General features: G+C 44.8%; 1 pseudogene; it reads right to left on the bottom strand.

Moving 5' to 3' along the window:
- Nucleotides 1-4031: 4031 nt before the first annotated feature.
- The window catches only part of LOC136167494 (phosphatidate cytidylyltransferase, mitochondrial-like), a 34153-nt pseudogene continuing 25310 nt past the window's right edge, over nt 4032-12874 (bottom strand).

The following is a 12874-nucleotide window of genomic DNA, read 5'->3' as shown; positions in this document are numbered from 1 at the left end:
GGTCCTTCTGCCTTTTCTAAATCCAGCTTGAACATCTGGAAGTTCATGGTTCACGTATTGCTGAAGCCTGGCTTGGAGAATTTTGAGCATACTTTACTAGCATGTGAGGTGAATGCAATTGTGTGGTAGTTTGAGCGTTCTTTGGCATTGCCTTTCTTTGGGATTGGAATGAAAACTGACCTTTTCCAGTCCTATGGCCACTGCTGAGTTTCCCAAATTTGCTGGCATACTGAGTACAGCACTTTCACAGCATCACCTTTCAGGATGTGAAACAGCTCAACTGGAATTCATCACCTCCACTAGCTTTGTTCGTAGTGATGCTTTCTAGGGCCCACCTGACTTCACATTCCAGGATGTCTGGCTCTAGGTGAGTGATCACACCATCGTGATTATCTGGGTCGTGAAGATCTTTTTTGTACAGTTCTTCTGTGTATTCTTGCCACCTCTTCTTAGTATCTTCTGCTTCTGTTAGGTCCATACCATTTCTGTCCTTTATCGAACCCATCTTTGCATGAAATGTTCCCTTGGTATCTCTAATTTTCTTGAAGAGATCTCTAGTCTTTCCCATTCTGTTGTTTTCCTCTATTTCTTTGCATTGATCGCTGAGGAAGTCTTTCTTATCTCTCCTGGCTATTATTTGGAACTCTGCATTCAAATGGGAGTATCTTTCCTTTTCTCCTTTGCTATTCACTTCTCTTCTTTTCACAGTTATTTGTAAGGCCTCCTCAGACAACCATTTTGCTTTTTTGCATTTCTTTTCCATGGGGATGGTCTTGATCCCTGTCTCCTGTACAATGTCACGAACCTCCATCCATAGTTCATCAGGCACTCTATCAGATCTAGGCCCTTAAATCTATTTCTCACTTCCACTGTATAGTCATAAGGGATTTGGTTTAGGTCATACCTGAATGGTCTAGTGGTTTTCCCTACTTTCTTCAATTTAAGTCTGAATTTGGCAATAAGGAGTTCATGATCTGAGTCACAGTCAGCTCCTGGTCTTGTTTTTGCTGACTGTATAGAGCTTCTCCATCTTTGACTGCAAAGAATATAATCAATTTGATTTCAGTATTGACCATCTGGTGATGTCCATGTGTAGAGTCTTCTCGTGTGTTGTTGGAAAAGGGTGTTTGCTACGACCAGTGCGTTCTCTTGGCAAAACTCTATTAACCTTTGCCCTGCTTCATTCCGTACTCCAAGGCCAAATTTGCCTGTTACTCCAGGTGTTTCTTGACTTCCTACTTTTACATTCCAGTCCCCTATAATGAAAAGGACATCTTTTTTGGGTGTTAGTTCTGAAAGGTCTTGTAGGTCTTCATAGAACCGTTCAGCTTCTTCAGCATTACTGGCTTGGATTACCGTAATATGAATGGCTTGCTGCCCGATCAGACCCCAAAATGGAAACGTGCTGCCTCCTTGTGGACACGTCCTGTAACAACACCTTGAAAACCGCGGCTTCTGGGCACTGGATACTCACAAGGGCTGGGGCCCTGAAAACGACACCCTATCTCCAGAAATGTCCTAGGGTTGGTCATCATAAACAGTTCAAAACAGAACCCCGCTCATGAAGCAAATTTCAAGAGGTGAGTGGTAGGTAGGCAGAATGAGTTCCTGCGGTGGTGATTTTGCTAGAGCACAAGAGAAGCAAGCGTTAGGGAGAGGCGGATGGAAATCTCTACCAGATACCACTTCACAGCCATCAGAGAGGAGATCAGGAAAAATGCAACAGAGAATCAACGCAGAATAGGGCCTGGGGGAAAGGGACCCATCCAACGGTCGTTTGGGGAAGGGGAACGCGCAGGAACCACGATGGCAAAGGTTTGAAGGTCGCACCCTCAGAGAAAAGAAATACAAATACAGATCAATCTCTACCGATGGGTCCCGCAATCACACTCCTGAAACTACATGCAAAGAAAAACCCTGATTCCCAAACAACAGGTGAAAACAACGGGTGAAACCAATGTTCGCTACAGAATAATCTGCAATCACCAAGACTGGCAGGCAACAAAAATGTCCATGGACAGATGGATGCGTGAGTGGCACCCAGATGCAATGGACTCTCACGCAGACATAAATAGAAATGAGTTAAATACTGCCTTTTGCAACCACACAGATGAACCTGGCGCTGATCATACTTAGTGAAGGACCTCAGTCACAGAATGACAAATAGCCTGTGATGCCACCTAGATAGGAGGTGGAAAATGGACAGAAACGGACCAGTTGACCTAAGAGAAAGCAATGCCCAGACCCAGGAAAAAAAAAAGAAAACTGATGGTTACCAATGGAAAAAGGTGGGTGGGGGGTTAGGGATGAATTAGGAGTCTGGGATTGACAAATCCCCACGAGCATACAGAAAGTAGTCACGAGGACCAACTGTCCAGCATCAGGGACTCTGTTCAACCCTCTCTAACAACCTGTATGGAAAAAGAAACCTGAAATGAAATACATGGAGAGCAGTTAGGGTACCTAACACCCAAAAGAAGCACAACATTGAAAGTGAACTCAATTCCAATTGAAAAAAAATATGTAAAGTTTAAAGGAAGAGGGTGCGCACACACACACACACACACACACGTACACACACACACGCGCGCGCACACACACACACATACGCACACACACACACACACACGCCACGGCTCTTCCAGGAGCCCTTAGTGACCTGAGCTTGTGTCACACACACACACACACACGCACGCGCGCACACACACACACACACACACACACACACACACACACGCGCCACGGCTCTTCCAGGAGCCCTCGGTGACCTGGGCTTGTGTCATAGCCCTGGAGCCTGACCAGCCTTGAGCCCTGGGAGACGGTACAAGTCCCCGGAGACCCAGAAAATGACCAGGGAGGTAATTCAAAAAAATTCAAAACACAAGCACCTTTCAAAGAGCAAATGTCAAGGGGTGATTTTTTACACCCACTGTGTGTTTTAATTTTTGGCACAAAAACCACGGCTCTCCCTTATCAATTATTATGATAGGGAAATCAAATCACAACCAGGTATCACCTCACACCAGTCAGAAAGCAGATCAACCACGGTCGACAAAGAATACATTCCAGGGAGGGCACGGAGGAGAGGGAGCCTTCCTTCGCCATTATTGGGAAGGTCAATTGCTAAGAGCCACAATGGAGAACAGGAGGAAGGGCCCCTTCAAAAATAAAAATACACCTACCACTTAAGCCTGCGATCACACTCCTGGGTGCTATGTGAAAAAAATAAAAATTAAAAACAAACAAGTAAAGCCAACCTTCATTCAAAAAGACACACTCACCCAACCTGCATGCAGCATCATTCACAAGCGGAGACCTGAAAACAACAAAAAAAAGTCCATCAATGATGGATGCCTCAAGATCTGGCTCATTCATACACTGGGATGTTACTCTGCCAAAATAAGGACTGAAATACTGCTTTGTGCAGGAAAAACAGAAAAATGGATGAACCTGGAGTGGATCACACTAAGTGAAGGGCCACCGGCATAGAACCACAAGTACCTTCTGATGTCATTTAGAGACGGAATCCAAAGACTGAAACAAATGAACTCATTTAGGGAAGAAAAACCAATTTTGGGGACCAGAAACCAAACGGATGGCTATTGAAGCAGAAAAGGGCAGGGAGAGGCACATATGAGGTGTTTGAAAGTAATAGATATGCACTAATGTATAGATAAATTATCAAAAAGGTCCCATTCGCACAGGCTGCTTACTCCACACACTCCAGAAATCTGTATGGAGAAAGAAATCAACACAGAAAACTTCTATGTTTAGCATAACGGAATCAGGTGGCTGGAAACTACCCCCCCCCCCAAAAAAAACCCCCACAACTTTGTAAATGAACTCTATTCCAACCTAACATAACCCCTTCAACCTAAAGAGAAGTGGGGTGGGGGGAAAAAAACCCAGAAATATGAACACGATTTCCCTGAAGCCCCTTTGAGCAGGCTTGTGTCACCTCTCTGGGGCCTGAGCAGCCTGGGGCCCTGAGGATGGTCTCTGGGCCAGGTGGGAGAGCTGGGGAGGACGGGTCAGTAAATGAGCCCCCCTGAGTCCGGGAGTGTCTGGTCCCCTGTGGCCGTGACCACCACCTCCGGATCCAGGCGCACCTCCTGAAGGCTCCATGAAACCTCCTGCCTCCAGAGACCAGCGCACACTCTGGGCTGGAAGAGCTTGGCAAAGTCACCTGGTGTGCAACTCTCACCCGGTGGAATCCCCGCTGCAGCCTCCTCGCACGGAGCCGTCGCCCCACCTGGGAACCACAGCGTCCTCAGCGGAGCGGTCTGCCAGGGCTCGGCATGGGCCGGGGGTGGGACACGTCCGGGGAAACAGCAAGGAGCACAGGCCCTGGCTGTGTCTTCTCAGCCTGCCCACCCTCCTCTCCCCCCCAGGAAAGCCTCTCTTAAGGCTCTGCTTGCCGCCCACCCAGCCTGGAAACGGAAACGCGCTGCCGCCTTGCGGACACGGCCTGTATCAACACCTCGAAAACCAGCGCTTCTGGCACTGGATACTCATCTGGGGCCCTGGAAATGACACCCCGCCTCCAGAAATGTCCAGAGCTGGTCATCAGAAACAGTTCAATAAAGAACCCCGTTCACGAAGCAAATTTAAAGAGGTGGGCGGTCGAAAGAAGTGTTGCTGAGATGGTGATTTTGCTTAAGCACAAGAAAAGCAGTCATTAGGGAGAGGCAGATGGAAATCTCAACAAAATACCACTCAGATAGAGAAGGAGAAGATGACACCAGCAAGGAAGAACCCTGTAGACTATAGGTGATAATGAAATAAAGCTCCAGGGGAAGATCTGTGCAGCGTGTCTAGAAAGCAATCAGCCCCGAAAGGAATGGGGGACAGAGGACTCCAGGATGAATGTCCCCACGAAAAGCAAGAAACAGAAAACACCTGATGTGTCTGCCTACAAAGCAGGATGTTCTGCAGATTTGTAAGAGAGTTTGAGGGTGAATTATTTACAGGTATACAAGACCTTCCAGAACTAACACCAAAAGAAGATGTCCTTTTCATCATAGGGATATGGAATGCAAAAGCAGGAAGGCAGGAGATAGCTGGAGTAACAGGCAAGTTTGGCCTTGGAGTACAAAATGAAGCAGGGCAAAGGCTAATAGAGTTTTGCCAAGAGAACGCACTGGTCATAGCAAACACCCTCTTCCAGCAACACAAGAGACAACTCTACACATGGACGTCACCAGATGATCAATAACAGAATCAGGGCTTCCCTAATAGCTCATTTGGTTAAGAATCTGCCTGCAATGCAGGACACCCCGGTTTGATGCCTGGGTCAGGAAGATCTGCTGGAGAAGGGATAGGCTTCCCACTCCAGTATTCTTGGGCTTCCCTTGTGGTTCAGCTAGGGAAGAATCCACCTGCAGTGAAGGAGACCTGGGTTCAATCCCTGGGTTGGGATATCCTCTGGAGAAGGGAAAGGCTACCCACTCCAGTATTCTGGCCTGGAGTCTATGGGGCTGCAAGGAGTTGGACACAACTGAGTGACTTTCACTTTTCTTCACTTTATATTCTTTGTAGCAGAAGATGGAAAAGCTCTATACAGTCAGCAAAAACAAGACCTGGAGCTGACTAAGGCTCAGATCATCAGTTCCTTATTGCAAAATGCAGACTTAAACTGCAGAAAGTAGGCCACTCAGGTATGACCTAAATCAAATCCCTTATGATTATATAGTGGAAATGACAAATACATTCAAGGGATTAGATCTGATAGACTGCCTGAAGAACTACTGATGGAGGTTCGTAAGACTGTGTAAGAGGCAGTGACCAAAACCATCCCTAAGAAAAAGAAACGCAAGAAGGCAAAATGATTGTCTGAGGAGGTCTTACAAATAGCTGAGAAAAGAAGAGAAGTGAAAGGCAAAGAAGAAAGGGAAAGATATACCCATCTGAATGCAGAGTTTCAGAGAAAAGCAAGAACATAAATGAAAGCCTTCTTAAGTGAACAACACAAAGAAACAGAGGAAAACAATTTCCTTTCAAAACAGAAAGGGAAAGACTAGAGAGCTCTTCAAGAAAATTAGATACCAAGGGAACATTTTATGCAAAGATGGGCCTGATAAAGGGCAAAAACGGTAAGGACTTAGAAGAAGCAGAAAAGATTAAGAGGAGGTGGAAGAATACCCAGATGAACTATACAAAAAAGGTCTTAATGACCTGGCTAACGACCATGGTATGGTCACTCACCTAGAGCCAGACATCCTGGAGTATGAAGTCAAGTGGGCCTTAGGAAGCATTATTGTGAACAAAGGTAGTAGAACTGATGAAATTCCAGCTGAGCTATCTCAAATCCTAAAAGGTGATGCTGGTAGAATGTTGTACTCAATTAGTCAGAAAATTTGGAAAACTCAGCAGTGGCCACAAGACTGGAAAAGGTATTTTCATTCCAATACCAAAGAATGTGCAAACCACCACACAATTGCGCTCATTTCACATTCTAGCAAGGTAATGCTCAAAATCTTTCAAGATAGGCTTCAATAGGATGTGTACTGAGAACTTTCAGATGTATAAGGTGAATTTGGAATAGGCAGAGAAACCAGAGATCAAATTGCCAACATCCACTGGGTCACAGAAAAAACAAGAGAATTCCAAAAAAACCCATCTACTTCTGCTTCATTGACCATGCTAAGTAAGACCTTTGACTGTGTGGATCACAGCAAACTGTTGAAAATTGTTTTTTTTTTTTCCCTTCATTTATTTTTATTATTTGGAGGCTAATTACTTTACAATATTGTAGTGGGTTTTGCCATACATTGACATGAATCAGCCATGGATTTACATGTGTTCCCTATCCCGATCTCTCCTCCTGCCTCCCTCCCCATCCCACCCCTCTGGGTCTTCCCAGTGCACCAGCCCTGAGCACTTGTCTCATGCATCCAACCTGGGCTGGTGGTCTGTTTCACCCTTGATAGTATACTTGTTTCAATGCTATTCTCTCAGAACATCCCACCCTCGCCTTCTCCCACAGAGTCCAAAAGTCTGTTCTGTACATCTGTGTCTCTTTTTCTGTTTTGCATAAAGGGTTATCATTACCATCTTTTAAAATTCCATATATATGCGTTAGTATACTGTATTGGTCTTTATCTTTCTGGCTTACTTCACTCTGTATAATGGGTTCCAGTTTCATCCATCTCATTAGAACTGATTCAAATGAATTCTTTTTAACGGCTGAGTAATATTCCATGGTGTATATGTACCACAGCTTCCTTATCCATTCGTCTGCTGATAGGCATCTAGGTTGCTTCCATGTCCTGGCTATTATAAACAGTGCTGCGATGAACACTGGGGTGCACGTGTCTCTTTCAGATCTGGTTTCCTCAGTGTGTATGCCCAGGAGTGGGATTGCTGGGTCATATGGCAGTTCTATTTCCAGTTTTTTAAGGAATCTCCACACTGTTCTCCACAGTGGCTGTACTAGTTTGCATTCCCACCAACAGTGTAAGAGGGTTCCCTTTTCTCCACACCCTCTCCAGCATTTATTGCTTGTAGACTTTTGGATAGCAGCCATCCTGACTGGCATGTAATGGTACCTCATTGTGGTTTGGATTTGCATTTCTCTGATAATGAGTGAAGATGAGCATCTTTTCATGTGTTTGTTAGCCATCTGTATGTCTTCTTTGGAAAAATGTCAGTTTAGTTCTTTGGCCCATTTTTTGATTGGGTCATTTATCTTTCTGGAATTGAGCTGCAGGAGCTGCTTGTATATTTTTGAGATTAATCCTTTGTCTGTTGCTTCGTTTGCTATTATTTTCTCCCAATCTGAGGGCTGTCTTTTCACCTTGCTTATAGTTTCCTTTGTTGTGCAAAAGCTTTTAAGTTTCACTAGGTCCCATTTGTTTATTTTTGCTTTTACAAACTGTTGAAAATTCTTGAAAGAGATGGGAATACCAGACCACCTTACCTGCCTTCTGAAAAACCTGTATGCAGATCAAGAAGCAACCGGACATGGAACAACAAACTGGTTCAAAATTGGGATAGGAGTACATTAAGGCTGTATCTTGTCACACTACTTATTTGACTTACATGCAGAATACATCATCAGAAACGCTGGGCTGGATGACAAGCTGGAATCAAGACTGTTGGGAGAAATATCACCAACCTCAGATATGCAGATGACACCACCCTAATGGCAGAAAGTGAAGAGGAACTAAAGAGCCTCTTGATGAAGGTCAAAGAGGAGAGTGAAAAAGCTAGCTTAAAACTCTACATTCAAAACACTAAGATCATGGCATCCAGTGTGATCACTTCATGGTAAATAGATGGGGGAAAAATGGAAACACTGACAGACTTTACTTTCTTCAGCTCCAAAATCACTGCAGACAGCGATTGCAGCCATGAGATTAAAAGTGCCCCTTGGAAGAAAAGCTATGACCAAACTAGACAGTGTATTAGAATGCAGAGACATCACTTTGCCGACAAACGTCTGTATGGTCCAAGCCATGGTTTTGCCAGTAGTCAGGTACGGATGTGAGAGTTGGACCATAAAGAAGGCTGAGCACTGAAAAATTGACGTTTTCGAACTGGAGAAGACTCTTGAGAGTCCCTTGGACTGCAAAGAGATCAAACCAGTCAGTCCTAAAGAAAATCAACCTTGAATATTCATTCGAAGGACTCATGCTGAAGCTGAAGCTCTAATACTTTCGCCATGTGATGTGAGGAGCTGACTCATTGGAAAATACCCTGATGCTGGGTAAGACTGAGGGCAGGAGGAGGAGGCGGCAGAGGAAAGGTGGTTGGAAGGCATCATTGACTCAATGGATGTAACTCTGAGCAAACTCTGGGAGACAGGGAAGGACAGGAAAGCCTGGCATGGCAGTCCATGGGGTCACAAAGAGTTGGTCATGACTTAGTGACTGAACCACAACACAGAAACTAAGCAAGCAGGAACAAACAGACTGATTAACTCCAAGAAAAACAAAGTTGCACCGGAAAGTAAATTTCACAGTAGTATATCACAGCAATGAAGAAAGCCAGTTCCTTAATAAAGTAAATTTTGACTATCAACCTAAAATTATGTAATAATTATGCATACATGCATGCTCAGTCACTTCAGTTGTGTCCTGACTCTTTGTGACCCCATGGACTGTAGCCTGCTAAGATCCTCTGTTCATGGGATTCTCCAGGCAAAAATACTGGAGTGAGTTACCGTGCCCTCCTCCAGGGGATCCCCCTGATTCAGGGATTGAACCCACATCTCTTGCATTGCAGGTGGATAGATCTTAACCATCTGGGTGGATCACTGAACCATCTGGGAAGTCCATGTGATGACTATATGTGGAGCATAAGTGGGTGGTGGGGAAGAGAGAGATGGAAAGAAAGAATGTGTGAGAAAGAGAGTGTGTGTTTGTGTGTGAATTGAGTGCATGAGAGTAAAACATTCTCATTTTCTCATTCTCATTTTTCATTTGTCATCATAAAAGGATGACAAAAAGTGTACAAAATTGAAAACAAATCAACAAATAACAATTAAATCATATTACTTGTAAATATGGAGATAAACATCAGAAAAATCAGTGAAGGAGATGAAAGCAGTTGCTCTGGGAATTAGCACAGACAAGCAGGAAGGTGTGCAGGAGGGAACCGCTGCTTTTTGTTAAAAACCTTGGGGTATCACCTGGTTTTTAAAGTGTGCATGCATTACTTTGAGAAAAGTAAAAATTAAAAATATCTCAATCTAAAGCAAACATGCAAAATCTGTTAACCTGAGTGGTGGGTATTCTGGGTATTCATGTTATTCCCTAATATTACATTTAAAATAATTCCTGTTTTTTAAAGTTTCCTTTCAGTTCTAGAAATACCATTAATTTTTTATTCAACATGAATTGCCCCATTATGTAGAAGAGAAAGAGCTTCAAAAAAGTTAACACTCTTATCTTAAAGATTTAAAAAACATGAATCCTATAGTTAAAACAATCTTATATCCAAATTACATTTTTCAAGGAAAGGTTTTTTGACTTTTATTTTCAAAAAACTGAATATTTTTTTGAAAAGTGATGTGAAAGTTTTGTCTGCTATGTCGAAAGAAAAGTCCCAAGACACAATATGTATAACAAGTGGGGAAAAACAAGCTTTGGAATAACATGTATGAATACACTTATGTAAAATAAAACCAAATGAAAAAGACCAAACTGCTTCATACATGGAACAACAGACTGGTTCCAAATAGGAAAAGGAGTACGTCAAGGCTGTATATTGTCACCCTGCTTATTTAACTTCTATGCAGAGTACATTATGAGAAACGCTGGGCTGGATGAAGCACAAGCCGGAATCAAGATTGCCGGGAGAAATATCAAATAACCTCAGACATGCAGATGACACCACCCTTGTGGCAGAAAGTGAAGAGGAACTAAAGAGCCTCTTGATGAAAGTGAAAGAGGAGTGTGAGAAAGTTGCCTTAAAGCTCAACATTCAGAAAGCTAAGATCATGGCATCTGGTCCCATCACTTCATGGCAAATAGATGGGGAAACAGTGGAAACAGTGGCTGACTTTATCTTTGGGGCCTCCAAAATCACTGCAGATGGTGATTGCAGCCATGAAATTAAAAGATGCTTACTCCTTGAAAGAAAAGTTATGACAAACCCAGACAGCATATTAAAAAGCAGAGACATTACTTTGTCAACAAAGGTCCGTCTAATCAAGGCTATGGTTTTTCCAGTAGTCATGTATGGATGTGAGAGTTGGATTATAAAGAAAGCTGAGCACAGATGAATTGATGCTTCTGAACTGTGGTGTTGGAGAAGACTCTTGAGAGTCCCTTAGACTGCAAGGAGATCCAACCAGTCCATCCCAAAGGAAATCAGTCCTGGGTGTTCATTGGAAGGACTGATGTTGAAGCTGAAACTCCAAAACTTTGGCCACTTAATGCTAAGAGCTGATTCATTTGAAAAGACCCTGATGCTGGGAAAGACTGAGGGCAGGAGGAGAAGGGGAGGACAGAGGATGAGATGGTTAGATGGCATCACCGACTCAATGGACATGCGTCTGGGTAAACTCCACGAGTTGGTGATGGACAGGGAGGCCTGACGTGCTGCAGTCCATGGGGTCGCAAAGAGTCGGACATGACTGAGCGACTGAACTGAACTGAACATGTGTATACATGTATAAATACACACAAAAGTGCATGCAATGAATTTAGAAGCAAATACATCAAGTTGTTAATAAGACAACTCTGGGAGGCAGGTGGGTTTGGAGGCAAAAAGAAGGTAATTTCAGAGTTTGCTTTCATTTGTGTCTGATTAATAATTAATATATGTAGCAAGAAGTTCAAATGGCACAAAAGACATACATGGTGAAGACCGGTCCCCACCCCCGGCCTCATGTCAGCCCCAGTCCCCTTCTCCAGAGGCAGCCTCCTGTCACCAGTTTCTTATGTTACCTTTTAGCCTTATTTCAAATACACAGAGAACATGTTTACACACAAAACGTACTTTCTATGAATACATCACGTCACTGGTCATACTGCTCACCCTACCTTCCCCCTAAACAGGCTCCTGCCTCAGGACGGACCATGCTGTCCCTCCGACCGCTCACCTCCAGGCTGCCCTGCTGGGCCTTGTACACCACCTGGGGGCTCTCCTGCAGAATGCTGCCGTACAGCTCCCGGAAGTGGGCCATGTTGGGCTTCACGATATTCAACACTTTTGCCTTATCCTCTCCAACCACCATCCGAAAGTCACCTGGTTAAAACAAACACAAAGCCAGTTTTGCACTGCGACTCCAGACTCTGCCCTGTGGACTGCAGGCCCCCAAAGGACCTGTGAGCCAAAGCCCCCCTGGGACATGCACCAGTTCAACCTGGCGGGATCTCGCTCTCGAAACAGTGGCTTTTTCACCTTCAGGACGTGAACACAGCTCCCAGGAACGCAGGCACTTGCTTGGGGGAAAACAGAGCCTCTCAAATCACAAAGCCGGCGCGCCAGTTAAAATATACTGCAGTACAGAAGGAAGTCACCCTGAGAGTAATATGCACTTGTTTTTCCGATGCAGAAGCTTCTCTATAAACTTTCATCTTGTTAACAAAACCCCGCCTGTGACCAGAGACGGGAGCTGTGTGTATCTCATCCTCGGTGCTCACTCAGCTTGGCCCTGCCTGCAGCGTTTGTATGAGGGCTTTTGAGGTGCTCTGTGAATATAAATAACCTTATTATATTTGATAAGGCAAAGCTTACATTTAGGACAAACTTTAAAGCTGATATAACTTTAAAAAGTTGCAAGTGGTGAACTGCCGATCTAGAGAAGCCAGAGGCAGCAACGCCTCCTCCTGGGGACAGAGGCGCTGATGGCCGCCCTCCTGAGGAGCTCACTCCGCCCATGACTACTCCGCTGCTGGCCAGGGCCATCCTGGCGTCCTCTGTCCAGCCCGTCAGCACCAGCCTGCTATCCAGTGGTCCGGAACCGCCGCAGGCCCTGCAGCCAGTCACCCGTGGACAAGCCCCCACCACCGGCAGGCCAGCAGCCACCGCACAAGCAGCTGCGCATGCCCAGAAGCGAGTCCTGCTTATGTGCATGCCCAAAGCCAGCCCCGCCTACGCGCATGCCCAGAAGCCAGCCCCGTCTACGCGCATGCCCAGAAGCCAGCACCACCCCAACAGAAGGGCCCCTGAGGCCTATCCAGGGGGCACCCGGGGGCCTATCTTCACTGCAGCATTATTTACATTTGCCAAGGTAAGGAAACAAGCTAAGTGCCCACTGATAGATGAGTGGATAAACATGGGATATATATACACATATACAAAGGAATATCAGTCATAAAAGAAGAATGAAATCTTTCCATTTGCAACAATATAACTGGACCTAGAGGATGCTGTGATCACTCACCTAGAGCCAGACTGGAATGCAATGTCAAGTGGGCCTTAG

Source organism: Muntiacus reevesi, chromosome 4, assembly GCF_963930625.1.
Source record: "Muntiacus reevesi chromosome 4, mMunRee1.1, whole genome shotgun sequence".
Classification (NCBI taxonomy): domain Eukaryota; kingdom Metazoa; phylum Chordata; class Mammalia; order Artiodactyla; family Cervidae; genus Muntiacus; species Muntiacus reevesi.
Note: the sequence above shows the minus strand (reverse complement) of the source record. Positions and strands in the feature narration are given on the sequence as shown.